This window comes from Heterocephalus glaber, unplaced genomic scaffold, assembly GCF_053883595.1.
Source record: "Heterocephalus glaber isolate CG9 unplaced genomic scaffold, H.glaber_assembly_v1.0 deba00001497, whole genome shotgun sequence".
In the NCBI taxonomy this organism is placed as follows: domain Eukaryota; kingdom Metazoa; phylum Chordata; class Mammalia; order Rodentia; family Bathyergidae; genus Heterocephalus; species Heterocephalus glaber.
Window position 1 is genome coordinate 5,969,726 of NW_028258320.1, and position 24,185 is coordinate 5,993,910.

A 24,185-nucleotide genomic window follows, 5' to 3' on the forward strand; every position below is an offset into this window, starting at 1 on the left:
TCTCGCCGCCTTCCGCTGCCTTTCCTGATTCAGGCACGAGGAGAGAGGAAGGCGTTTGTGTGAAGTCTGCTTTCCGTTCCGAGGGTGGAAGGGTGGTCTCCTAGCATCTGTCTGCTAATCCCCAGTCTCCAAGGTTGCTTTGGTTTCCTGGAAGTCTCCTTTGGTAGTCACACACATCGCCCCTCCTTTTTTAGGGCTTCCCCATCTGTGCAAGTCAGCTATGGATTTTCAGCTTTTGTGATTGGGGCTAGGCCTGTGCAGAAGGGAATGAATTGATTAGAGACTCTGGCACTGAGTATCAGGTATCAGTACTGGGATAAAATTAACACGTCCTTCCTCCTTTTTAGTTACCTGCTAGGTGACTCCTCACCCTCACCCTCTGGCTCCCGTAAGCTAGACAAGTGCTTCTCACCAAGCTATAGGCCCAGCTCCTTTTAAAAATTTTTTATTTTGAGACAGGTCTGATTAAGTCACTAAGTTGCCCAGGCTCCCTTAAACTTGCGATCCTGCCTCGGCTTCCCAGAACGCCGGGTGTGCACCATCATGCCTGTCCTCCTACTTCTTAGAGCTCGCTTGAAATTTCATTTCCAAGGTGAAGTCTTCCCTGACCTCTCTGTTACTGTTGTTTTGCACTGGATACTTCTCCAACTTAGTATTGATACAATTGCAATTTTACATTTGTTTTGTATAATATGTATCTCTCTACCAGCCGAGAAAGCTGCAGCAAGGCAGGAACATTGTTTTATGTGACTCTCATATTGCTAGCACTTAGCACAGTGCCTGACACATAGTAACAGTGAAATATATACTTGTGGAATGAATAGAACCTATTTTATAGGGTTGTGAAGATTAGATGAGATAAAACAAATGCTAAATTAAATATAAGCTGCTTAATAGGGCAGTTATAGAGATAGCTCTTTTTACAAGTTTGACATACCAGAAGTAGAATGCAATGCCTAGTCTTTCCTTTTTTAGATTTTGCAGGACATACAGTATGTTCCTCCAGAGCTACATAAGAAATGGAAAGAATTCACAGCTCACTTCTTTCACTGAGTGGTAAGATATTTTTTCCATCCTGCATAGTAAACCTAAAGGGGAATTTTTCTAGTTATCTTACTCTGATTCATAGATGAGAAAATCCAGGCTCATTAAATGGCACAACATATTTGATGAAGGAGAGAGAAGCAGCCCATCGTCTGATACCATCCTGATGTGCAGGAGGATGCAGAGCAGTTGTGCATGGGGAGTTTGAGTGGCATCGACAGACAGGGAGAGCAGGAGAAAGATGGCATCAGGTACCACAGAAAGCTGTATTCAGGGACTGGGGATTTAGCTCAGTGGTTCTGCCACATGTCCTCAAAGCACAAGGTCCTGAGTTTGATCCCTGGTAGGGAAAAAAAAAAGCTGCTTTCCACAAAGGCAGCTCTGTTGAACGGGAAACTCGAAACAAGGGTCAATCAAGGTGGGAGAGACTGTCACATAGATTAGGAGTGGAGCAGAGGGCCTGGGTGGGGGTCAGGATAGGTGTCACTGCTGAGATCAGGAAAGTTTTGACTTTCCCTATAGCTTCCACTTTTCTTCTGTGTAATGGTCTTCAGGCACACCCACTTTTGTACCATGCTGTTTCTTCACTCATCCCTAACTTCTGGGGACTCATCAGAAGCCAGGATTGTAACCAAGCCTCACCTTGAGTTTGTTTTGGACATAGTGCATGAATGCGTTCAAATGCCAGCCCTCTCCTCATTATCTTATACTAACTTATCATAATCAAATTTTATTTGAAAAAACAACGTGTATTTTCTACAATGACAGGTAATGTGATCATTGTAGAAAGAAGAAACAATGATAATGTAATAAGAAAATAAATACCATCCACAATCCAGAGATAAGTATTATTTGCATTTAGCAAATTAAATAATGCTGTACATATTGTTTTGAAATAGCTTTTTTTTTGAGACAGGATCTTGCTATGTAGCTCAGGCTGGCCTCAACCTTGGGGCAATCCTCCTGCCTCAGCCTCCTGAATGCTGGAATTACAGGAATGCACCATCATGTCAGCAAAATAGCTTATTTTTCTAAATTCATGATTAGTCCCTACATGAAAAAAATATTCTATGAGACCAAATTTTGCTCAAGAGAATAGCATTACAAGACACACATCTTTGTGTTAAAGTATTGGCTATATAAGATAATATCCTGCATTTAACACTAGAAATGACTCTTTTCTGCATTTGAACTTTATATAATATTCTACTGTGAATATACCACATTTAAAAAAAAATTCTTTGATCCATTCATGAAGTTTGGACTCTTTTCTTTTGGGACTATAGTAAACAGTGCTGGGTGAACATGACTTTTGGTGAACCCAAGAATGAACTTCTTGCAGGTGGCTCTCTCACAGTGCAGGGTTGGCATATGCACAGGTTTAGTAGATCCTGCCAAACAGTTTCTGAGCAATTGTACCAGTCTGCTCTAATACCAGCTGTGTCTGAGCATTCCAGCTGCTCCACAACCTTATCAGCATTTGCTATGTTTGTACTCTTTGATTGCCATTCTGGTTGGCATGTAGCAGGATTCCATTGTGTATAGTTTGCATTTCTCTGATGACTAATGAAGATGAATAACTTTTCAAATGTTTATAGGCCACCTAGATATCCTCTTTTGTAAAATCTCAGTCAAGATTCTGGCCCATTTTATTGTGGGTTGTGCTTTTTCTTATTGATTTGAAGTTCTTTGTATATTCTATGTATTTGTCCCTTTTTGGATATATGTACTGTAAATGTCGTATACCTCTCTTTGGGTTGTCTTCATTCCCTGTAGTATGTTTTTTATTTTTAATTTTAATTTTAATTTTTTGGTACCAGGGATCAAACTCAGGACTTTGTGCTTGTGAGGCAAGCAGCAGCACCACCAAGCTAAATCTCTGGCCCTGTAGTATGTTTTTTAATGATCAGTGGTTTTACAATTTTTTATTTCTAAAATATGTTTTACTAGTGCATATTAATATTACACAGTGATGGTTTACTTTGGGGAGTTGTTACATGCATTTGATGCATGTTAATCAATTTCAATGCTATTAGTTTGTATTTTATTTTATTTTTTTTCAGTACCAGGAATTGAATTCAGGACCTTGCGCTTGCCAGGCAGTTGTGGAGGCACTGAACTAAATCCCTGGTCCTATTTTTAACTTTTAGTGCAGAGTACAGTTGATCAGTTTTTTTTTCCTTTGTGGCTAACACTTTTTGTTTCCTATTTATTTATTTATTTTTTGGTACCGGGGATTGAACTTGGGACCTTGTGCTTGTGAGGCAGCCTGTGGAACCACTGAGCTAAATCCCCAGCCCTCCTATTAATTTTTTTTTTTGAAATCCACTTGATCAGCAAAGAGGATGGCTACTCCTGCTTTTTTTCGAGTTCCTGTCACATGGAGTATTGTTTTCCACCCTTTAACTTTCAGTTTATGGGTTTCTTTTTGAATTAAGTGTTTCTTGTATGCTGCATATTGTTGAATTGTGCTTCTTGACCCATTCTGCCAGGCTGTCTTTTGATTGGTGAGTTGAGACTATTAACATTGATGGTTATAACTGATGCGTATTGACTTATCATTGTCATGACCTTTTCTTTTTGTTGGATTCCCCCCCTTTGCATTTAATTTCTTGTTGTGCCCGATGGATTCATTTTGCTGGGCTTCCTGGGGTTGTGATCCTTGTTGTCTTTTCCTAGGATATTGTCTAAAATTTTTTGGAGGGCTGGTTTGGTATTCATGAAGTTTCTAAGGTGCTCTTTGTCATGAAAGTATCTTATTTCTCCATCAATTTTTTTTTTCTTTTTTTGGTACCAGGGATTGAACTCGGGACCTTGTGCTTGCGAGGCAGGAAGCGGAACCACTGAGCTAAATTCCCGGCTCTCCATCAATTTTGAAAGATGGTTTTGCAGGGTACATCAATCTGGGTTGGAGGATGTTTTCCTTTAGGGCTTGGAATACATCACTCCATGCTCTTCTTGCCTTGAGGGTTTGTGTTGAGAAGTCTGCTGTGATTCGGGTGAGCTTTCCTTTGTATGTGATTTGTTTCTTTTCTCTAACTGTTTGTAGAACTTTGTTCTTCTGTAGGGTTTCTGGAATCTTAACAATTATATGCCTATGTGTAGATTTTTTTTGGATTAAGGCTAGTTGGAGTCCTATATGTCTCTCTTATCTGAATTTCAAGTTCTTTCCCCCTGCTTGGGAAGTTTTCTGCCATTACTTCTGTGAACACTTTTTTTTTTTATGTCATCTGCACTCTCTCCTGTTTCTTTATTGACTCCAATCAGTCTTATGTTATTCTTCTTTGCATCGTCTAGCAGCTGCTGGATTGATTTTTTGTGGTCCCTTGCAATTTTAAAGCAATTTTTCTTTTCCTGGTCACTAATTGCAATCTTATCTTCTGTATCTGAAATTCTGTCCTCACATTGGCTCATTCTACTGTGTTGACTTTCAATGGAGTTATTAATCTCCTGGAAATCTGTTTGCGTCTGTTTCATGGATTCCATTTGTTTCTTATGTTGGGATTCCACCATGTTCCTCAGCTCCTCTCTAGATTTATTAATCATGTCTTGCACTATGGGCACAATCTCTGCTGTTATCTGAGAAATTATTTCTGATTTCATTTTTTCCAGATCCTCTTTTGTTGCCAGTTCAGGGAGTCCAGGTGGTTGAGTATCAGTGTTCCATCTTGTTTTCTGTAGGTGACCTGGAAGTCTGGTTTTGAGGCTTGTTTACGTGTCTTCTCATTTTGATGGGGGGTGGGTGTGTGCTGCTGGTGCCCTTGCAGCTTACCTCGTCTGTGCTGGGAGAGGTGGCATGTTGACCAGAAGCCTCCTCCTCTGTGCTCTCCTTTTTTTTTTTTTTTTTGGTACTGGGGATTGAACTTGGGTCCTTGCGCTTTCGAGGCAGGCGGCAGAACCACTGAGCTAAATCCCTGGCCCCCTCCTATTAATTTTTATTTTCCCATTCCAAGGTCCATTGATTTCTTCCAAAAAATTATTTTCCTATTTATTTATTTATTTATTTATTTATTTATTGTGAGATAGAGTCTCACTGTGTAGTTCACGTTGGCCTTGAACTCACTATGTAGCCCATGCTGGCCTTGAACTTGCAGCAATCCTTTGCCTCTGCCTCCCAGGTGCTAGTTTATTGTTTTATTTTTCACATTTAGCTCTTCAATTCAGCTGGAATTGTTGTGTTATATCACTAGAATTGGGATCAAGATTCATTTCTTTCCCATAGTATATCTAACTGACCCAAACAATTTATTACAAATATCACACAATAGCCAGATACAGTGGTACGTGCCTGTAATCCCAGCACTCAGGAGATCGAGGCAGGAGTACCACAAGTTTGAGGCCAGCCTGGGCTACATAGTGAGGCCCTATATTAAAAAAACCAGAAAATAACATAGCAGAAACACCCCAAATATAACTGCATTTTACCTGCATTTTGTTTTCTGAGGTCTCTACTTGGTTCCATTAATCTCTATTTTTGTTTTCTGGGACCTTTTTTTTTTTTTTTTTTGAGACAGGGTCTTGCTGTGCAGTTCAGACTGGCCTTAAATTCACTGTGTAGCCCAGGTTGGCCTAGAAATTGTGGTGATCCTTCTGCCTCAGCCACCCTATTGCTGGCATTACAGACCTGTGCCACCACGCCCGGCTTCTCTGGCACCAGTTTTAGTGGTTGTTTCAGAAGTTGCTGTCATTCACTCAACCAACCCCCAACTATTAGGCTTTCAGCTTGCTTTCAATCCTGGCAGTTTTTCTTTTCTTTTTTTTCTTTTTTCTTTTGGTACCGGGGATTGAATTTGGGACCTTGCGCTAGCAAGGCAGGCATCCTGACAGTTTTTCTAAGACCTATCTTCCTACTCTGAAAACAATATTATTCACCTGTGAGCCTCACAGTCCCCTCTCTTCAACTAAGTAAGCTGTGGATTTTTTTTTTTTGTACTGGGGATCGAACTTGGGTCCTTGTGCTTGCACATCAGGCAGCGAAACCACTGAGCTAAATCCCTGGCCTGGTGGATTTTTTTTAAAGTAAAGCTGGGCTGTGGAATATAAGAAGGTGAGGGCCCTTGTCTGGGTCTGCAAAGTGCTAGATGCCACACAAAGGAAGATCTTTGGTTTAGGTTTGTTTTAATCTTTACATTTTTAATTTATTTTTCTCAGTTTTACCTGACTTTTTATTGGTACATTTTAGATATACATAATGATAACACTCATCATAGAGAATGTGTACCTGTACATGATATATCTTGCTTCTTTTTTCCCCTTCCCTTCCCCTCCCTTCAATCCCTCTTCCCCTCTTTTTTTTTTTATAGAAGAAAACATAAGTATGAGTTTTCATTACTTTTGATTAGGCAGTGGTTACTGAGAAATGCCATCCAAGAACCAAAGAACAAATTTATAGATTGAATCTTAGTAAAAACATTTGTGTTTGAATGTCAAGGAAATAAAATAACAAACCACAGAATGGGAGAAAATATTTATAAGTCATATATCTGATAAGAGACTAGTATTCAGAATATATAAAGGACACTTTCAATTTCACAATAAAAACACAATCCAATTAAAATATGGGCAATGGATTTGGATAGATATTTTCCCAGAGAAGTTATACAAATGACCAATCGGCACTTGAAAAGATGCTCAACATCATTAGCCATTACAAAACACAAATAAAATACAAAGAAATACAAAACATGCTGAGCTACAACTTCACACCCACTAGAATTACTAAAATAAAAATGATAATGTAGATAAAGTTGATAATATAGAGTGGAATCACCATGCAATCCTTTGGGGAATGTGAAATGGTACAGCCACCCTGGAAAACAGTTTAGCAGTTTCTCAAGAGTTAAAAATGTGGGTACCAGGGCCGGGGATTTAGCTCAGTGGTTTCGCAGCCTGCCTTGTAAGCGCAAGGTCCCAAGTTCGATCCTTGGTACCAAAAAAAAAAAAAAAAAAGGGTACCATATGACCGAGTCATTCCACTCCTAGATATTTACCTGCTCTATTTTGGATATTGAATACCCCAATGAGGTCCATGTGTTAAAATCTTCATCCCCAGAGTGGTGCCATTGAGAGCTTGTGGAATCTTTAGGTCATAGGAGACATGCCCTGTAAGGCAGGGTTCCCCAAGCCCCAGGCCATGACCAGTACTAGAACTGGGCAGTACTAGAACTGGCCTCAGCAGGAGCTGAGCAATGAATGAACAGTTGAATTTTCATCTGTATTTATGGCCACTCCTCATTATTGCCTTCCCATCAGATGTGCAGTGGCTTTAAATTCTCACAGGTATGCAAACCTCCTGTGAACTGCCATTGCAAGGGATCTACTAGGTTGCACACTTGATAATCTGTGGTGGAGCCAAGACAGTGATATTAGTGCTGGATAGTGGCTGCAAATACATATTAACATTAGCAGAGAGATTCGACTGCATGGAGACCATAATAAATTAATAGCTTGATCTCAAAACCCTATCAGTGAGTGGCAAGTGGCAATTAAACCAATCTGGTGCCAAGATTTATAGTGGCAAGTGAGTGGATGTACTTCAATTGTATACCCACATCTGATGGGAGGCTCCAAGTCAGAATGCAACACCTACTTTAGTGTGCGTGTGGTCTAGGCAATATTTTATTTACCACTTCCATCCATGCCTCTTTCCCACACTGCACCCTTGTCTCAGTCACAGTTTGGGTAAGCCCACAAGATATCCCTAGCTGAAAGGAACCAAAAAAATGTCACTGGAGATCTTTAGAAACGCAGGAAGACTCAATGATGAGACAGCAGAAGACCCTAAGACTGCCAACAAAAAGAAAGCTGCATTTAAAGGAAAATACCAAGCGTCTTACTTAAATTACATGTTTATTACAACAAGTGAGTCACATTCTCTAAGCCCACCTTGCAGAATGTGTGGTGACTGGATATCCAACAAAGCTAAGAAACCTTTAACACTGCTTCACCACATGGTACAGTGTATTAAAAGACAAGCGTCCTGCATTAAAGGACAAACATTTGGAGTTTTTCTCAAAATAAAAAAAGTGGACAGAAAGAATAGAAGCAATTATCAAAGGCTACCCCTTCATCAAAATGTCTGGACAAAGAGCATCTTTTTTTTGTTTTGGTACCAGGGATCAAACTTGGGACCTTGCACTTTCAAGGCAGGTGGCGGCACCACTAAGCTAAATCCCCAGCCCAAAGAGCATATTTCTTATTCACTCTTCTCTCTGGTTTATTTGGCTTTTTTGAGACAAGATCTTGCTATGTGATTCAGGTTGTCCTTGACTTGCTGCTATGTAGCCCAGGCTAGTCTCAAACTGGAAGTGATCCTCCTGCCTCACCCTCTCAAGTGCTGGGATTACAGGTGTGTGTCACCATGCTTGGCTAGGAGGGGTCTCTTAGGAGCCAGAATTTGCGGCCTGTTGGGAGAGTCAACTGTCATTTGAGGGGAGAAGTGTTTCTGGTGGCAGTGGCAATCCTGGGCTTCCCAGCAGCCAGGATGCTGCACAGCCTATGCAAGGAGAGAGGCTGAGGATCTTACCTCCTTCCCGGCAAAGCCACTCATTCCTGTTCCCAGGAGCCTCACCCCATCACTTCCACCCGGTTTCCCTTGGAGGCTTTCGTTCCTTTCGCCATGCCTGCTCCTGACTCGGCCTCTTGATTCTGGGGCTATCTTTGGACCCAAGTAAATCTTCCCAAGGAAGATGTTCAGAGAGACACCCACAGGGGATGGGCCAGATGTGGTCATTTTATCATAGAAAACCTCAGCTCATGGCTGATGATGTGATCCAGGGACAGCAGGCTCAGGTCAGAGCACAGGCAGGGTTGGGAAGCCATGGGTGGGTCAGCCTGTCTACAGCTTCGGGGACATTCTGGTCCCAGCTGTGGACAGATGTGCTCTTCTAGCCTTTCCTGCCTCACCCAGGAACAGGGTCAGATCCAGGAGCTGCTCCATGGTGACCTGTGAAGGGTCCAAGACCGCAAAAAAGGCTTCAAAGGGCGGGATGTTGGAGGCAGCGGGTGGGGGCTTCGAGGGAGAGCAGGGGAAAGGGCCGGAGTGACAGTCCTGTTTGCTTTCCCCTAATGAATGTGGTTTCCTTATACCGCCCCTGCTGATTCCCAGCTGGTTGGCTCAACCCTAACAACACGTGGCCTGCCCTGCCCAGGCCAGAAACCGAGGCCGGGCACCTCCCAAGCAGGATCTGGTTTCATCTACAACTGCAGTCCCTCCCCTGCCTCAGGGCTTTGTGGAGACAGGGACAGGATGGCACCTCGAGCTTGAGCTCAGAAACAGCTGTGCTGGAGCAGCATGGGGTCTGGTGGCCTGGGCTCGCCTGGCTGCACATGCTGGTTTCCCACGACCTATAGGAAGGGGCAGTGCTCTCCTGTTAGGGCTGTGGCCTTGCAAAGCCATCCACAGGAGGGGGTGGGGGAGACTGGGGACCAAAGACCCCGCATTTGGTGGTGGCCTCTCTACAGGTGTGTCCTGGTGACACAATGGGTGTGGAAAGGGTTCAGGTGCATCTGGAGTCTTTGCTAGCTCAACATTTCCCAGGGAGTCTTCAGTGTAGTTTCACTTGTGCCCTAGGACTCTTGCTCTGCCTAAGTTCCTTATTTTATCCACTTATTTGTCCGGAACTTCATGTCCCCGGTGGGCGTCCCCTGTGCAGGTACTTGGTACCTTTTGTAAATGTTGACTACATGTGCTGGGTGTGAGGGTGGGGCACTCCAGATATGAAAGCTTTGGTCTCACACAGAAAGCATTTTGTAAACTTGATGATTGCCCTGGAATTGACTTTCTTTCTCTTTTTTTTTTCTTTTTTGTTTTGTTTTGTTTTAAGTTTTTGACATATTTAATCATGAAATAAGACACACATTCAGAAAAAGTACATAAAACTCAAATGCACCCTGTAACAGAGTCATTATAAAACCGAGCTGATAGCTTTCCATACTGATGCAGATAAGGAGGGAAAACGGAAAAGAACTGGAATCCACGAGAGGCAGGGGCAGGGGCTGTCAGAGTTGCAAAGCCTTCTGGGAAAGGGAGGCTGGAGGCCTTCAGATAAACTTGCCTGCTGTGGCCTTTGGGCGCCCTGTGACATGGGCCAGAATCCAAGCTAAGTGAGCGGTCTCACCTGTGGCAGAGCTTGACTCCCTCCGAGCTGAGGGGCTGGGCATTTCTGCAGAGGCCTGGGTACCCTTTCAGAAAAGGCCTTTGTGGAGTCCCTGCCCAGCTGTGGCTCATTAGACCCTTTTCTCCCGGTGCCCAAATGCAGTTCTGGCAGCAGGAAATGAGCCTAACCTTTTAGGACACCTTGGGATACTGGTACATTTTCCTGAACAGGTACAAAATGGTGCCCTAAACAGACAATGCCCCCCACTTGCACAAGAAGAAATACACAAAAGCAAAAGAACAGAGCTGCAGATGGAAAATCAGCTTCTGCCTTCATTAGCTGGCAACCTGAAGCCCTGTACGTGTACCTCAGTTACCCCTACATCGAATTTGATGAACAGCCATCCTTGAAACCCAGAGTGGTGAGACAGATGCATCCCATTCGCCAGAGCATAGATGGCTACACTGAACTACAGGGCTGCTAGGAAGATGCCTTCCTTCTGGTCAGACAGGAGTGGGAGGCCTGGGGCTATAGAGTTGCCACTGACCAACCGGGTCCACCTGAGCCCGTCTATCCACCCCACTGAGCCTCTGTCTCTCTTCCTGTAAGCAATGCTGCTTGGGGGTCCCTAGTGGGGTGGGCAGAGGTTGGGCCCCAACCTGGCAGGGAGAGGCCGTGGGAGCTCTGTTTGTGGAGGGAATTCTGGATCCTCCTGTGTGTAGGGAGGTCTTCTGGGTCACAGTCAGGGAAGGGCACTCAGGGGACAGGGAGCACCTCAGAGCTAGCTAGGGAGCACTACTGCTTGGGATGGTCCCTCCGATCCTGGGCAGGCCCGGTGGGAGACAAAGGGCACAAGGTAGTGGGGCAGAGAGAGGAGGACATGGCTGGGAGGGTCTGTGGGTCCCTCTGATGAGTGAGGCCAGAGATCCCCACCCCATGCTGGCCCTGCCCCTGCCAGTACCCCACCACTCTGGCTCTGTGACTCCCTTGTCTGGCCGAGGGGTCTCTGAAGTCACCTCCAGTTTTATGAGTCTGTCCTTCTAGAGTCAAAATAAAGTATTTCCTGTGCACCTCTGTCACTGGCCTAGGGACCCAGGGAGCCCTGTCCTCATGTCCATACTCTGGCTTCGCTCTTGCTGCAGAAGCCTGTATGACCCACAGCCACCAGAAACTGCAGAGGCAGCACAGGGACAGTGACAACACTACCTCAGTGTCACCCTTTCTGGCTGCAGAAACTGCCATACTCACAGAGCTCTGACACTTTCAGGGTGAATTTATAAAAGTTGAGGGTATTAATAATAAAAGAATGTAGCTGGGCATGGTGGCACATGCCTGCAAATACCAGTGCTCTGGGAGCCTGAGGTAGGAGGGTCACAAATTTATACCCAGCTTGGGCAACTTGGTGAGATCCTGTCTCAACAAAACAAAAAACAATAACAAAACAACATCTGGGCATGGTGGTGCACACCTGTAATCCCAGCACTCGGGAGGCTGAGGCAGGAGGATTGCCATGAGTTCGAAGCCAGCCTGGATTACATAGTGAGTTCAAGTCCAGTCTTAGCTACATAGAGAGACCCTGTCTCAAAAAACAAAAAAACGAAACAAAACAAAAAATCAATCCCCAGCAAAAAACCCCCAAACAATCCCCCCCAAAAAACCCCACCCCCCCCAAAAAAAACAAGAAAAGAAAATAAACTAGATTTGCATGGGATGTGGGTTACTTGTGCCTACATGGTATAAGCTTCACACACAATGTGTATGTGCACTTGGATGTTGGGAGCAGTCATAACTCCATGTTTGAAAAGTCGTCACCTCTCCCCTTTGCTCCCAGTTGCCTTTTGACCTAGAGATTTCTGGTGTGATTTTACTAAGAGCTGGGGGACCTGGCCCATGAGGACCAGCTTGCTCCTTCCAGGCTCTCTTTCCTCTCTCAGCTTATCTGGTGTTTCAAAGGGACCTGCGCCCCACTGCCTCCTCTCTGGGAACAGCATTCGTGGAAGAAGGGGGGTGCCAGGGCAACTTGCGGGGTGCCTAGCTCCGTGCTTCCAGTTCATGTAGGTCCAGGGTACAGGGGTATGCCACACCCTGTCTGCTTTAGATCACTGAAGGCCTGTATATTTCATCTGTTAGCTCTCTGAAACCCCCTGCCTCCCATTCTCACATCAGTGCTGGTAGTCAGGAGAGGGAAGGCAGGAGGCTTCTCTTTCTAAGATGACCCTGACTCCCAGGTCCAGAGGGGACAAGTGACAAGCACTGAAGACCCAGCAAGTTAGAGGTTGAGTCCTAGTCAAGCAAGAGCCCTGACTTTGCTGGATGTGGTGGCTCACACCTGTAATCCCAGTACTTGGGAGGCTGAGCTCAAGGCCAGACTGAACTGCATAGCAAGACCCTGTTTCAAAAAACAGAGAGAGAGAGAGAGAGAGAGAGAGAGAGACCTGATCTCTATGGCCCAGAGCAGAGAGGCTCCCTTGGAGCGATGCTCCTGGTTGTTCCACCCATGGTCACTTGCTGAGGCACTGAGAAGGGCCAACTCTGCTCCCTCAGCCCTGGGTCTTCCAGGGGAGCTAAGGGAGGCCAGGAGGGAGGAAGAGGCCAGGACAGGGGGAAGCAGAAATAGAGGGGGGGGGATTTAGCTCAGTGGCACGGTGCCTGCCTTGTAAGTACAAGGTCCTGAGTTTGATTCCTGCTACAAAAAAGAAAAGAAAAGAAAAGAAAAGAAATCGAGGAAAGGGCTCAGGGGACAGAGGGAGCTGGAGAAAGAGCAATCAATGTCCTGGAAAACAACTTGCTTCCCCCTTCAGCCTCCTGCCTCTTTCCCCACAAGACAGTGGCTCGGAATCATGAGTCACGACTCAATTGATGGGACTGCCCTCAGCATCATCACAAGGTAAACAAGAATCTCCTGAGGAAGGAAGGGACAGGTGGCCCCAGCTTCTGGCACACTTTCTGGGCTGAGGCAGGGGTTTCCCCTCCGATGCTGTCCCTCTCTCGTGGGTACATTTGAAGGACATGTTTGGACTAACATTTACTTTGTGCTGTGTCTGTTGCCCCTACCCTGCCCTCCCTGGAATGTCCTCACCCTAAAGCCTGCATACCGTGTAAATATTTAAACCCATCTACAATTTCCTGTTTATTATCAGTGTAAACCCTGAGTTCATTCATTTCGCATCTGTCCCCTGCATTTGTCTCAGGAGGGAGGCCCGAAGGCAAGGCCATGCGTCCCTCCTTCTCAAGGAACCTGGCATCTCTCAGGCCTTGGATGGCTGAGTCTGTCTCTTATTGATTATGTTTAGGGGGGATTTTATTGTGATAAAATATACATACTGAACATTTACCCCTGACCTATTTCTGAGTGCAATTAGTTCCGGTGGTGTTAAACACTCACAGTCTTGCACAATATCCACACCACACATCTCCAGACCTCTTTTCATCTTGCAAAACCCAAACTCGGCATCCTTTAAACATTAACTCCCCATCCCCCTGTACCCAGGCCCCAGCCTCCACCATTCCTTCCATCTCTATGAATTTGAATGCTCTAGGTGCCCCATATAAATGGAATCAAATAGTATTTGTCTTTTTTGTTCTCCACTAGCTTTTTGGCAGAGTGGTTGCCCTTTCTCTTTGGTGACTGGCCGGTCACATCTTGTGGTATCAGGCTTCTGTCTCTGAGCTTGGGGACCCACCTGACTCCTGACCTTTGTCTGCCCAGGCAGGGAGCTCGGCAACCATCACTCACAGCCTGAACTGTTTGTAGATTCACTGTCTGTTCACTGTGGTGTTCTTGGTGTCTGGCATGTAGTAGGGTTCCAGCAAGTATGACTGGCCCTCGGCCCCACATTTGTGGGCTCCCGATTCATGTGGGGGGTTCCACATCTGTGGATGCAAACAACTGGGAATTAAAAATATTCAAAAAAATTGCCTCTGTACTGAACAAGTACAGATTTTGTACCCTTCGTCATCTCTCTCTCAGTAGCACAGTAGAACAACGATTTCTGCAGCATTGGTGTTATATGAGGAACTGTAAAAGACCTGGATTAAAAGTATGTAGGAGGATGTGTGCTCATTGAATGTAAATGCTATGTGTTTTATCTGAGGAAGCCGAGTCCCTGAGGCTCTTGATATTTGAAGAGGCCCTGGAAGCAATGGCCTGGCAGATACTGAAGGGTGTTTGTATTTATCGAATAAACCAAAGGAGCTAGAGTCCCTGGATTTGTGTCCCTGTGGTAGACACTGGGGCCTCTCCCTGCTTTATTTTTTTTATTTTTTATTTTTTTGGTACTGGGGATCGAACTCGGGTCCTTGCGCTTGCGCAACAGGTGGCGAAACCACTGAGCTAAATCCCCGGCCTTCCCTGCTGTATTTACTTTGTTCTATGAAATAGGGGCAACAGCAGAAGTTCCTGCCTAAGAGCTGTATGCTTAAAGCTAGGGCATAGGAACCACTCAGTAAGAGTTTGCTGCCGTCTTAAATCTGTAACTTTATTCTCTCTCCTGCTGTCCTCTGGGACCCTCCTGGGAGCAGTGAGGACCAGCCAGGCCAGGTGTTGCACAGTGTGGGGGCCTAGGACAGGTGCAGAGCCAGCCACCAGGGGGTCCCCTTCCCCTCCTCTAACTTGGTGCAATGGCAGCTGGGACAAGGAGGCCATGCCCCAGGCAGCCAGCACCATGAGAAGGGCAGGAAGGGCCTGCAGATTTGAGATTGACTAACGAGGCCTGGAGATTGTCTTCGGGTCCTTCTTTTCCCTGGAAGAATGTGCTATCTAAGCCAGAAAGACCCTGTCATTGCTTGCACACCGCTCCCAATGTCTCAGTTTCCAGCAGCATCATCCAGGGCTCTGTGGGGCCTGTGTGGCTTTAGCCTTTTATCTCTCCCTTCTCAGTCTCACCAGCTTGCTCTTGGCCCTGCCTGCCCCCAGCTGGCCTCTCTACCCTTTAACTGCTGGCCAGGGAGTAGAGGTCTGAGAAACAACTGTCTCCGCAGGAGCTGAGTTGCCAGCTGCTCCTAACCTCTGGGCTTGGTGGCTGCTCCACATGTCACCTACTGAGAGACAATGGACCTAAACGTCTCAGCTCAGGTGCAGGTCAGAGGCACGGAAGACCTCAAAGATGACCTGGTCCAGCCACAGCCTCCAAGTGGCCTGGGCTGAGAGTGATTTGGCCTTTCCTTGATGTCTCCACAGAGGGACTGTGAGCCCCTTTCCAGTCTTTCAGCCCTAGGCTGTGGGTGGGCTGTGGCCCTCGGGTGAGCTTGTGAGGCGGCCTGGCCAGCCTCTCTCTGGTTGACAGGAGATTTATATCGTGGACACAGCAGCCAATTTAAGCACTTAAGGGTATGTACTCTGGGTTCAGGCTGAGAGCAAATCCCAGCTCTGCCACAAGCTATGGTAGCTAGGTGATGTTGGGTAAGTTCCTTGATTGTGCTCTGCCTCAGTTTCCTCATCTGTACAATGGGAGTAACGATAGAACCACTTGGTAGGAATGCAGGGTGGGTGAGATGGGTTTCTGCTCCCAGTCCCTGTGAAAGGGGCATGGAAACTGACACAGCTGGAAACCTAAAGGGTCCCTTAGTGTAGATGCTATTGCCCCTTCTACTTTCCCCCACGGTGGCTCCATTCCTCTTGGGGACGTGACTTTTTCATGGGGCAACCACAGCAGGATACCCGTGGGTAGAAGAGCAGCTGGCAGAATGAGAGAGCGTCAGGTGAAGAGAGAGGAAAGGTTTTGCATTATATGAGAAGTAGGGAAATTGGCTTTCAGCAGAGGGGATATGGGTGGGGCCCTCAAGGGGCTGAGGACCCATATTGGAGCTCAGAGGGTCGGGGCAGGGGGCAGAGCTGCTGGGGTGAAGAGAAGGCCATCAGTGGTCCCTGGTGGTGATGGGGGGGAGCGGGGGTGAGTGGGACATCTGGTGGTACAGGCCAGTCTGGGGGAGCCTTGCACACCTCGACTGGAAATGTGCTGATTCTCACTGGTCCGTTTGGTGGCTTTTCTGTCCTGTCCCCAACCTGCCCAGTCTCTCTCTGTCCACCTATTCTTGTAGCATCCCTTTGCATATGAGTGAGGCCTCCAATGGTTTGGGGGCAGGGAGAGCATTTCCTCAAGTAAGCAAAGCAGCCACATGCAGGACTGTGTCCATGACAGCGAGGACTCCATACATACTCCAGGAGTCCCCATCCAAGTCTACAGGGAGTGACCTGAGGGCTGGGGGGGCAGCATCAGGACCCCGTGTCTGACTTCCAGGATGGGCATAGCCAACCATGGTCCTGCTTGGCCACTGAGTGTCCTGCATTGCTGCCCACCCTGTATCCTAGCTGGGACTCTGTGTGCTGCACATCTGCACCCCAGGGTGCCAGACTCCCTTGGAGAGTGGGTAGCAGGATGGGCAGCCACTCTCCCTCTGGGCCTACTGTGTTGGGCTGGCACCCCATTCTGTCCCCTTTATACCTCTCCTCTTGTTGGAGCTGCTCAGGGACTGTGAGCCACGCCAGGAAATCCTCGCCTCCCCGCATAGGGCCCGGCACTTTGTATGTGCTCATTTAAGCCATGGTACCACAGAGTGGACCTTCCAGGCTTGATTCTGTCTTGGACACATGCAACACCCTCTTCTGGCCTCCAGCCTGGTCCTTGCCTAAGTGCCTCCTCTGTGACTCCCACAGGAGCTCACGGGCCTAATCCAGTCTGTCTTTCACTTTGCTTGAACCCAGCTTTATTGAGATGTAACTCTCATTCCACGCGATCCTAGCCCTGGAAGTGTATGGCCTGATGGTTTTAGTGTAGTCAGAGGGCTGTGCCAGTAGGTTTCCCAGCGTTTTCTTCCCTTGTCTCCCTGGCAGTGTGCCCCCACCCCAGGCTCTGGAAGCCCCCTAGATCTCCCCCAGCTCAGCCACAGCCTGTCTTGACCCCACACTGCCCTCAGGCCAGGCTGTTGTGCAATCCTTCCCTCCTTTTCATGACTAAACCACTTGAATGAGCTCTTCACACCCATGGCCTTCACTTTCTCAGATTCAATAAACAGTTTCAAAAAGCTCCCGTGAAATAGGGAGCCAGAGGTTTGCATATGGAGCATTTCATTTAATACTCACAAGTGCTGGGAGGTGGGGAGTACTCTATTTCAAGACAGAAAGTGACTTGCCCCAAAGGCTTGGCCGGGATCTGAACCCAGGGCTGTGTGTGTCCAGAGTCAGGGCTTTGCAGTGCACCGGTCATCCCTGTGCCAGATCCAGCTGTGAGTCCAGCTGTTGATCATCTCACTCATCACTTCCAGGTGCTCCTTATACTCCCCCGCCCTCCAAGTGACCTTTTTGTTCCAACCAGACGGGGGCCCTTCATGCTGGTCTTGTTCTTTCCAAACCTTTGGACTTTGTTCTCCACCCCCTACCCCATCCCACCGCCAGCTCTAAGGATCGAACCCATGGCCTTGTGCGTGCCAGCTAAGCAGTATACCACAGAGCCAACTCTCCGGCCCCCTCACCTCCAAGCAGTTTTGCAAACCGCCCTTTCTAGGCAGCACCCTTTTCCTTCCTCCTTTTTACCTTGGAATATCTGACCTCCCCCACTTTGTTTTCCTAGAGAGCCGGCTCAGATCTGCTTTCTTCATAAGAGTTCCCTGCCCCTTTGATGGAGCCTACCTGCTCCGGAGGCCTGGGCTGGCTTTGCTCCTAATTCAACAGCTTGGTCTTGTTATCGAAACCGTGAGTGCAGTTTTAAATCCCCCGAGACCCTGGAACTACATTGGTTTCCCACAACCCCCACCTTCCTGCATTATGAGGGGACCAGATGCTCAGTGAGTGTTTTGGAAGAAAGGAGGGAGGGAGAGAAGGAATAGATGGAGGGAGCAAGGAAGGATGGAAAGAAAAAAAGGAGAGAGGGACAGAGGGACAGAGGGAGAGGAATGTCAGGTGACAGGGAGGGTCCTGGGAGACGAGGATGTGAAGACATTTTTAAACTTGAATGTGTTTAAGCTGGTCTTGGCAGGGCCCCCCTCGAGTGCTGATGCTCAACAACCCTCCAGCCAGGTGGTCCTGGTGGTCCCAGCAGGAGGCTGGTGGATTCTGAATATATTGTGAAGGTGGAGCCACCAAGATATCTGATGATTGGAGGTGGGATGTGGGGGACAGGTGTCAATGGTTCTCCCCGCTCTCTGGCCAAGCCACTGGGAGGGTGGAGACATTGTGAGCAGAGACCATGAGGCTAGGGGTGAAGCACTTTGGGGGAAAGATCAGGGTTTTGGAGATGTCTGGAGGGCATCCCAGTGGAGCCAACACCCGGGGGGGCCGACTCTTCAGTCTGGAGTCCTTCAATCTGGGTGAACCTGACTGTCTACTTGAATCATGCTGGGCGGTGGGGCCCTTCCCAAGGCCAAGGGGTGCTGTTCACGAAGCCTGGGACTATGCAGTATACAGAGCGCCTGTTTCTGAAACTTGGTTTCCTCATTTGTAAAACCAATCTACTGATACTCATTTTGGACTTGCTATGTATGTGTGGGGTGCTGAATGAAATAGCAGACATAAAGCTCCAAACAGCACCTAGCAAAGTAAGCACCTGATAAATTGCAGTTAAAAATAACAAGGAACTAACCAGAATTGGCTCCTGCAGACAGAGCAGTCTTTAGATGCCTTAAGGGTGTGAACCAGGAGGAAGGCAGGGGAGAGGCCATGGTGGGGGCCTGGAGCCTGGGCAATGTGATTTCACTGCTACAGGAAACTGGAAGGTGTAGGGCAGCAGGCAGGAGAGCAACCTGTGAATGTGGGTGTCAGGGACACCTGATTGTAGGTGACAAAGCAGCTCCTTGGGGTAGGGCCAAGTGTCCCTGAGTGTCCCAGTGAGAATGGACAGGCTGGTTGCCCAGGGACACAGGCTCTTTGCAGGAGGACCCACAGGAGACATTAACCAGTGTTTTGTTTCTTAGGGCTGTGTCTTTTTAGAGGAGGGTCCAGAAGTCCTGTGGCTTTTCTCACATCTATGAAATGGTAGCAGAACCTTATTTTCTAGGATTGCAATGGAGATGGCATGTGGTAGCACATTCCTTTGCAGCAAGGATGACATTTAACCCCTGGCATGATTGATTTCAGAGATGTCTGGTCACCTTCCCGAGGGGTGGAGGCAGACTGGGGACTGTGGGAGTCCACAGGAGCTGTCAGTGCCGGTGGCAGTGTTGGGTACGGGTGGCTTCAGCAAGTTCAGATAGTGAGGAAGCACAGTCTGGGCATGGCCAGGAGAGAGGGTCCTGGATGAGATAGGGTGTGGGGGGCAGGCTCCAGAAAGCAATACTCCAGGAAGTGGGGCAGGGAATAGAGACAGGGGAAGATGTCTTCACAGCTTCTTGTTGCTCTTAGAGATGGGGAAGCAAATTTGCTGGATATACCTTCCAGAAGCCCTGTGGCTGTCTTGCGAGGGGGCACTACTCTCCTGTCCACAGACGATGCCGCTTGGGCCTGGAGGGGCTGAGGACCTCGTTCAAGGCCACCCAGACCAATAGTGATGGGGTCAGGATTGTGACCTAGCTCGGCCTGACTACAAAGCTGCCCTCTTCCTGCTCCACCACGCGGTCACTGTGACCCCCAGGCAGCAGGGGGATGGACAGTATCAGATGACCTTTGGAAGATCTTTTCCAGCAGAAACATTCTCTGCATCTCTGTGCCTTGGTCTCCCCCTGCCTCCTCTCGTCCCTTCCCTCCTCATTACTCAACCTGTAGTAACCCCATGGCTATCTGCAGGCTGGAGGAGGAGGCCAGCTCCTCTGGGTGCTGGCTGTGGTTGCTCAGATTAACCCTCTGCTGCCTGCCCAGCTCACTCCTAGTCCATCCAACCAGCTCGTGGCGTAGAACCTCATCCCTGCCCCCACAGGCAGCCGCTGGCTGGGGGGTACTTCCCGGAATTAGCCACCGCAAACAGCTGGCTTGGGGAGGGGTGCGGAGCAGGCTAACAGCTTCCAGATGTGCCAAGGCACAAGCGCTGCAGGAGCCTCAGTGTCAGTGTTCTCCAGTGGCTGGGAGCTGGGATGGAGCAGTCCTTGCGCCCAGGGTTTCAGGACTGCAAGGGAGCTAGGCAGATCACCGCCTTGGGGCAGGCTGTGTGCAAGGCCAGGAGGGACCACACACTGCAGCTGCAGGGGCCCCGGAAAACCCCGCACCCCAGCTGCTCTCCGTGACCTGGGCTCAGCCCAACAGCCTGTAATGATACTAATACTAACACTATTATTAATACTAACACTAACACTGATACCGTTTCCCATGGCTACTCTGGCAGAGCACAGTGGTTTAAAAGTGCAGAGTCTGGATACATGGTGCTTGGAGTCAAATCTCAGCTCAGCCCCTTACCAGCCCTGGGACTCAAACTGCTTCACTCCCTTAGCCATGAATGGTTTCTATTGTTAGGATTAAATTCAATAAACTATGTAAAGTGCTGACACAGTGCACCCTGTAGCAAGATGTCATTATTTGGACAGGGTACCTACTTTGCTTCAGAGCAGTGGGATTTTATCCTTGTGCTCTTAGAGATGGGGAAGGTAGCTGTAATTATCCTCATTTTCATGACAGGATATTGAGGATCAGAGAGCCTAAATTGTCTGTCCAGGGTCACACAGATGTTAAGCACAGAGCTGTGATGTAAACCCAGGCCAAGTGGACCCTGGAGCCCAGGCTCAGTACCCTGGGTGTCTCTGTCATTTTCTCACTGGTGGGAGGAGGTCACAGGACCTGTGGGGGCTGAGGACATCCAGTTTCTGTCCTGCTTATCTGACTCAGGAGAATGGGCTAGAATGTGGGGACTCAAAGGAGCCCTGGCAGTAGAAGGCAAATGTCTTAGAGGGGACACAAGGGCCAGGAGGGTTCAGGAGCATGGGAGGATGGGGACAAGGCATCCAGATGTTGGAAGGAGTCCCAGCTGTCCCTGGGTGCCCTCCTCCAACAGTACCAGAGGCCTGTGAGAGCATCCACAGTGCCCGCCGACTGTGTGTGTTTCTAGCTCTGCCAGCTGCTGCTCCTCTTCTGCACGTCTTCTTCTGGGCTGGGTGGGTGGTGGAGGATCTCCAGATTTCCCCTATGTGGAATGGGGAGGACAGGAGGCTGGGGAGGAGAAGAGCCCAGAGCAAGGGGGCTGGAGCCAGCCAGCAGGGAGGCCTGCCATTGGCCCGGCTCCCAGGCCTGGGCCCAAGGAGGGAGCTGCCTGCCCCTCACCCTTCCCTCCCCCTGCCCCCCAGGACTCCTTGGCTGCTGATCTTGCCAGCTGGGCCCCTGCCAAGCCAAACAGCTGCCAGGGGGAGAGGAAGAAGCATTTCCGAGCAGAGAGGCCCCTGTGGGCTCTGGTTGCAGCCTAGAATCCCCCTTTCTCATGGCCAAGCCAAGAGGGAATCCATGCACGCACATAGCCGGCCACGCAAGATGCCTGGACGGGGCAGGGCTGGAGGCCTGGGATGCAGCAGGACTTTGGGTGGCTTGGAGCTGCCTAGACAGGGGCCATTGCTGTCCTCAGTAGTAGAGGGTTGAGGAAGTAGGTCTGGCTCACTCTGAGATTGGGGAGTAGTAAGTTGAATAGTGTCCTCTCAAAATGTATTTTGATTTGATTCAATTCCTGGTACAAAAAAATATATATATGTATATGTATGTATGTCTATGTTGAACTGAAACCTGAGAATGTGACCTATTTGGAAATAAGGTCTTTGCAGTGCCTTGAAGGTAAGGATTGATATGACACCACATGGGATCAGGGTGAGTCCAAAATCCAATGAGTGTCCTTGCAAAAAGAACACGCAAAAACCCCATGTGAAGATGAAGGCAGAGACTGAAGCCATCAGAAGCTGGAAGAGAGAGCGTGGTTCTGCTGACATCCTGATTTCAGGTGTCTAGTCTCCAGAACCGGGCTGAGGTCTTAAACTACCAAATTTGTGGTAATTTGTTTTGGTAGCTCTGGGAATGAACACATGGTGGCTCATGGCAAAAGGAAACATGGGGTAGGAGTAGGCGGTGGGGTGAATGAGAAAGCCATGGACTACAGAATGAAAATATCCGTCAGCTATTGTGCCATTACTCTGTGCCTGGCTCTTTCGAGGATATTTAGCTCAATCTTCACAATAGCCCTGTCAGCAAGAATTATGATTCCCTTTTAGAGTAAGGTTCAGATCCAAGTTGACTGCACTTGGTTGGGATTCCAGTACAGGATCCTCTGTCTCCTAAGCGTGGCCTCCATCTACATCCCTCCAGGGGAGCCTCAGCAGATCCTAGGCTGGTGGAAACTTGCTTCATGTTGGAGAGAAGTCCTGCTGAACTCTGCGAGGGAACATACTGTGCCTTGCTGGCGTACTGGGTAAGGAGGGATCATCCCCTCATTGCTCTAGGGCTGTCTGTGCCTGATACCCTGGACAATCTCTACGTAGCACAATGTTCCTGTGGTCCCCAGGGTCAGTTCATGGTCTGTTTATGCTTAGAAAGGGAGAGAAGATCATGCTCACCTGGTCCCCACTGCTGCAGCCATCACTGCCTCCACGACTGTGAGCCTCTCCTTTGACACTGCCACCTCCGCCATCACTGCCTCCACTATGGCCACCACCACCGCTTTCACCTCACCTCCACCATCACCACCACTGCTGCCTCCATCACCGCTTCAACCGCCACCTCCTCCCTCACCACCTTCCTTCTCCATAACCGTCACCACCTTCATCACCTTCATCACGTCTGCCTTCACCTCCACTGCCTCTATCACCACCTCCAGCATCACCACCACCCTCTGCTCCTGTGCCAGAATCCCCTTCGCCATCACCACCATCACCAGAGCGGCTAGACTGACTGTCCGCGTCCATGTCCACATCACCACCTTCATCGTTGCTTCTTTACCTGTCCCAGCCGCTATCATTTTATCACCACCATGGAATCACGGAGAGGTTAGGGGTGACCCAGGAAGAGCTCCTGTGGCGGGACAGCTGAGCAGAAGGAAGGGGAGGAGAAGCCGGGATGTGCATGGCTGCCGGATGGGACTGGTGGTCTGGGGCTGCCTGCTGGGCCCAGCCTTATGGGAGGGAGGTAGACCTGCTGGCTGAGCAGACACACAGGGGCCTGGCTGGGTGGAGACTGTTTGAGCAACGTGTACTGGCCATGACTGGCTTGCTGTGGTTCTGGGGGCTTTGGTGGGTCCCTGGCTCCTGGTCACCTGTCTGGCCTGGTCATGGCAGTGAGGTCCTGTGAGCAGCTGCCCTTGGAGTACTGGGGAGCAGGGGGCACCCTGACAGGGAAGGAGGAAGGCCTCTCACCCTGGCTGACTCTGCTCGGATGAAGCCAGCAGCTCCCTGGCCCTCCCTCCCCCTGCCTGGCACGCTGAGCTTGTCTTCCCTGGGGACAGAGATGCTGTGCTGTTGGATCAGCCACCCCAGGGCACAGGGGCCAGAGACTGTGGCCCTGGCTAGGGCAGGAATTGACCATTAGAGCATGCTGTCCCTTTTCACCACTCCTCCAAGCAGCCCCTCCCTATACATTGGGGTGGAGTGGAGGGCAGCAGAATGTTCCCGAAGCTCAGGCTGCACGGTTGTTCCCTTGCCCCTTCCACACAAACCCAGCTAGCTCTAAGGCCTGGGGTTGGGCCAGCTCTGGGAAAAGCCTCACTCAAGGGTTCTACACTGGAGCTGCTTGAGTGTCCGACTAATCCCATTCTCTGGGGGCACGATGAGTGTTTGGGAAAACAATACCGTCGTGGCTGGGGTTTATCTCTGCATCGGGCGTGAGAGCCTGGCAGACAGGCTGGCGACTGGAGGGGCGGAGAGCCCACTGAGTCCGGAGACAGGAGATGGGAGGTGGAGTTGCTGGGAGCCTGGCAGGGGGCCGGGCTTACATCCGCATTCAGAATAAGATGGCTCAGCCCCCTTCCCTGCCAGCCTCTTCTTAGGGGAGGGTCCTCTGCTCTGCTGCTTTAGGATGCCCTAGCAGACCCCGATGAGACGCAATAGGCGCAGTCCCTGCTTACTGAGCACTTACTGTGGGTCAGGCCTCTTCCAAGCGCTCATTTACTAGTAATTACTAGTATAATTACTGTTGTCTGTGTTTCACAGTTGGAGCAA

General features: G+C 48.9%; 1 long non-coding RNA gene across 1 annotated transcript in view; it reads left to right on the plus strand.

Moving 5' to 3' along the window:
• Positions 1-38: 38 nt before the first annotated feature.
• Positions 39-24,185, plus strand: part of LOC110349598 (uncharacterized) — a 30,484-nt gene continuing 6,337 nt past the window's right edge. Inside the window, exons 1-2 of the long non-coding RNA XR_015440257.1 lie at positions 39-1,056; positions 22,342-22,444. This is a non-coding gene — a long non-coding RNA (uncharacterized LOC110349598). The remainder of the gene's footprint in view (positions 1,057-22,341; positions 22,445-24,185) is intronic.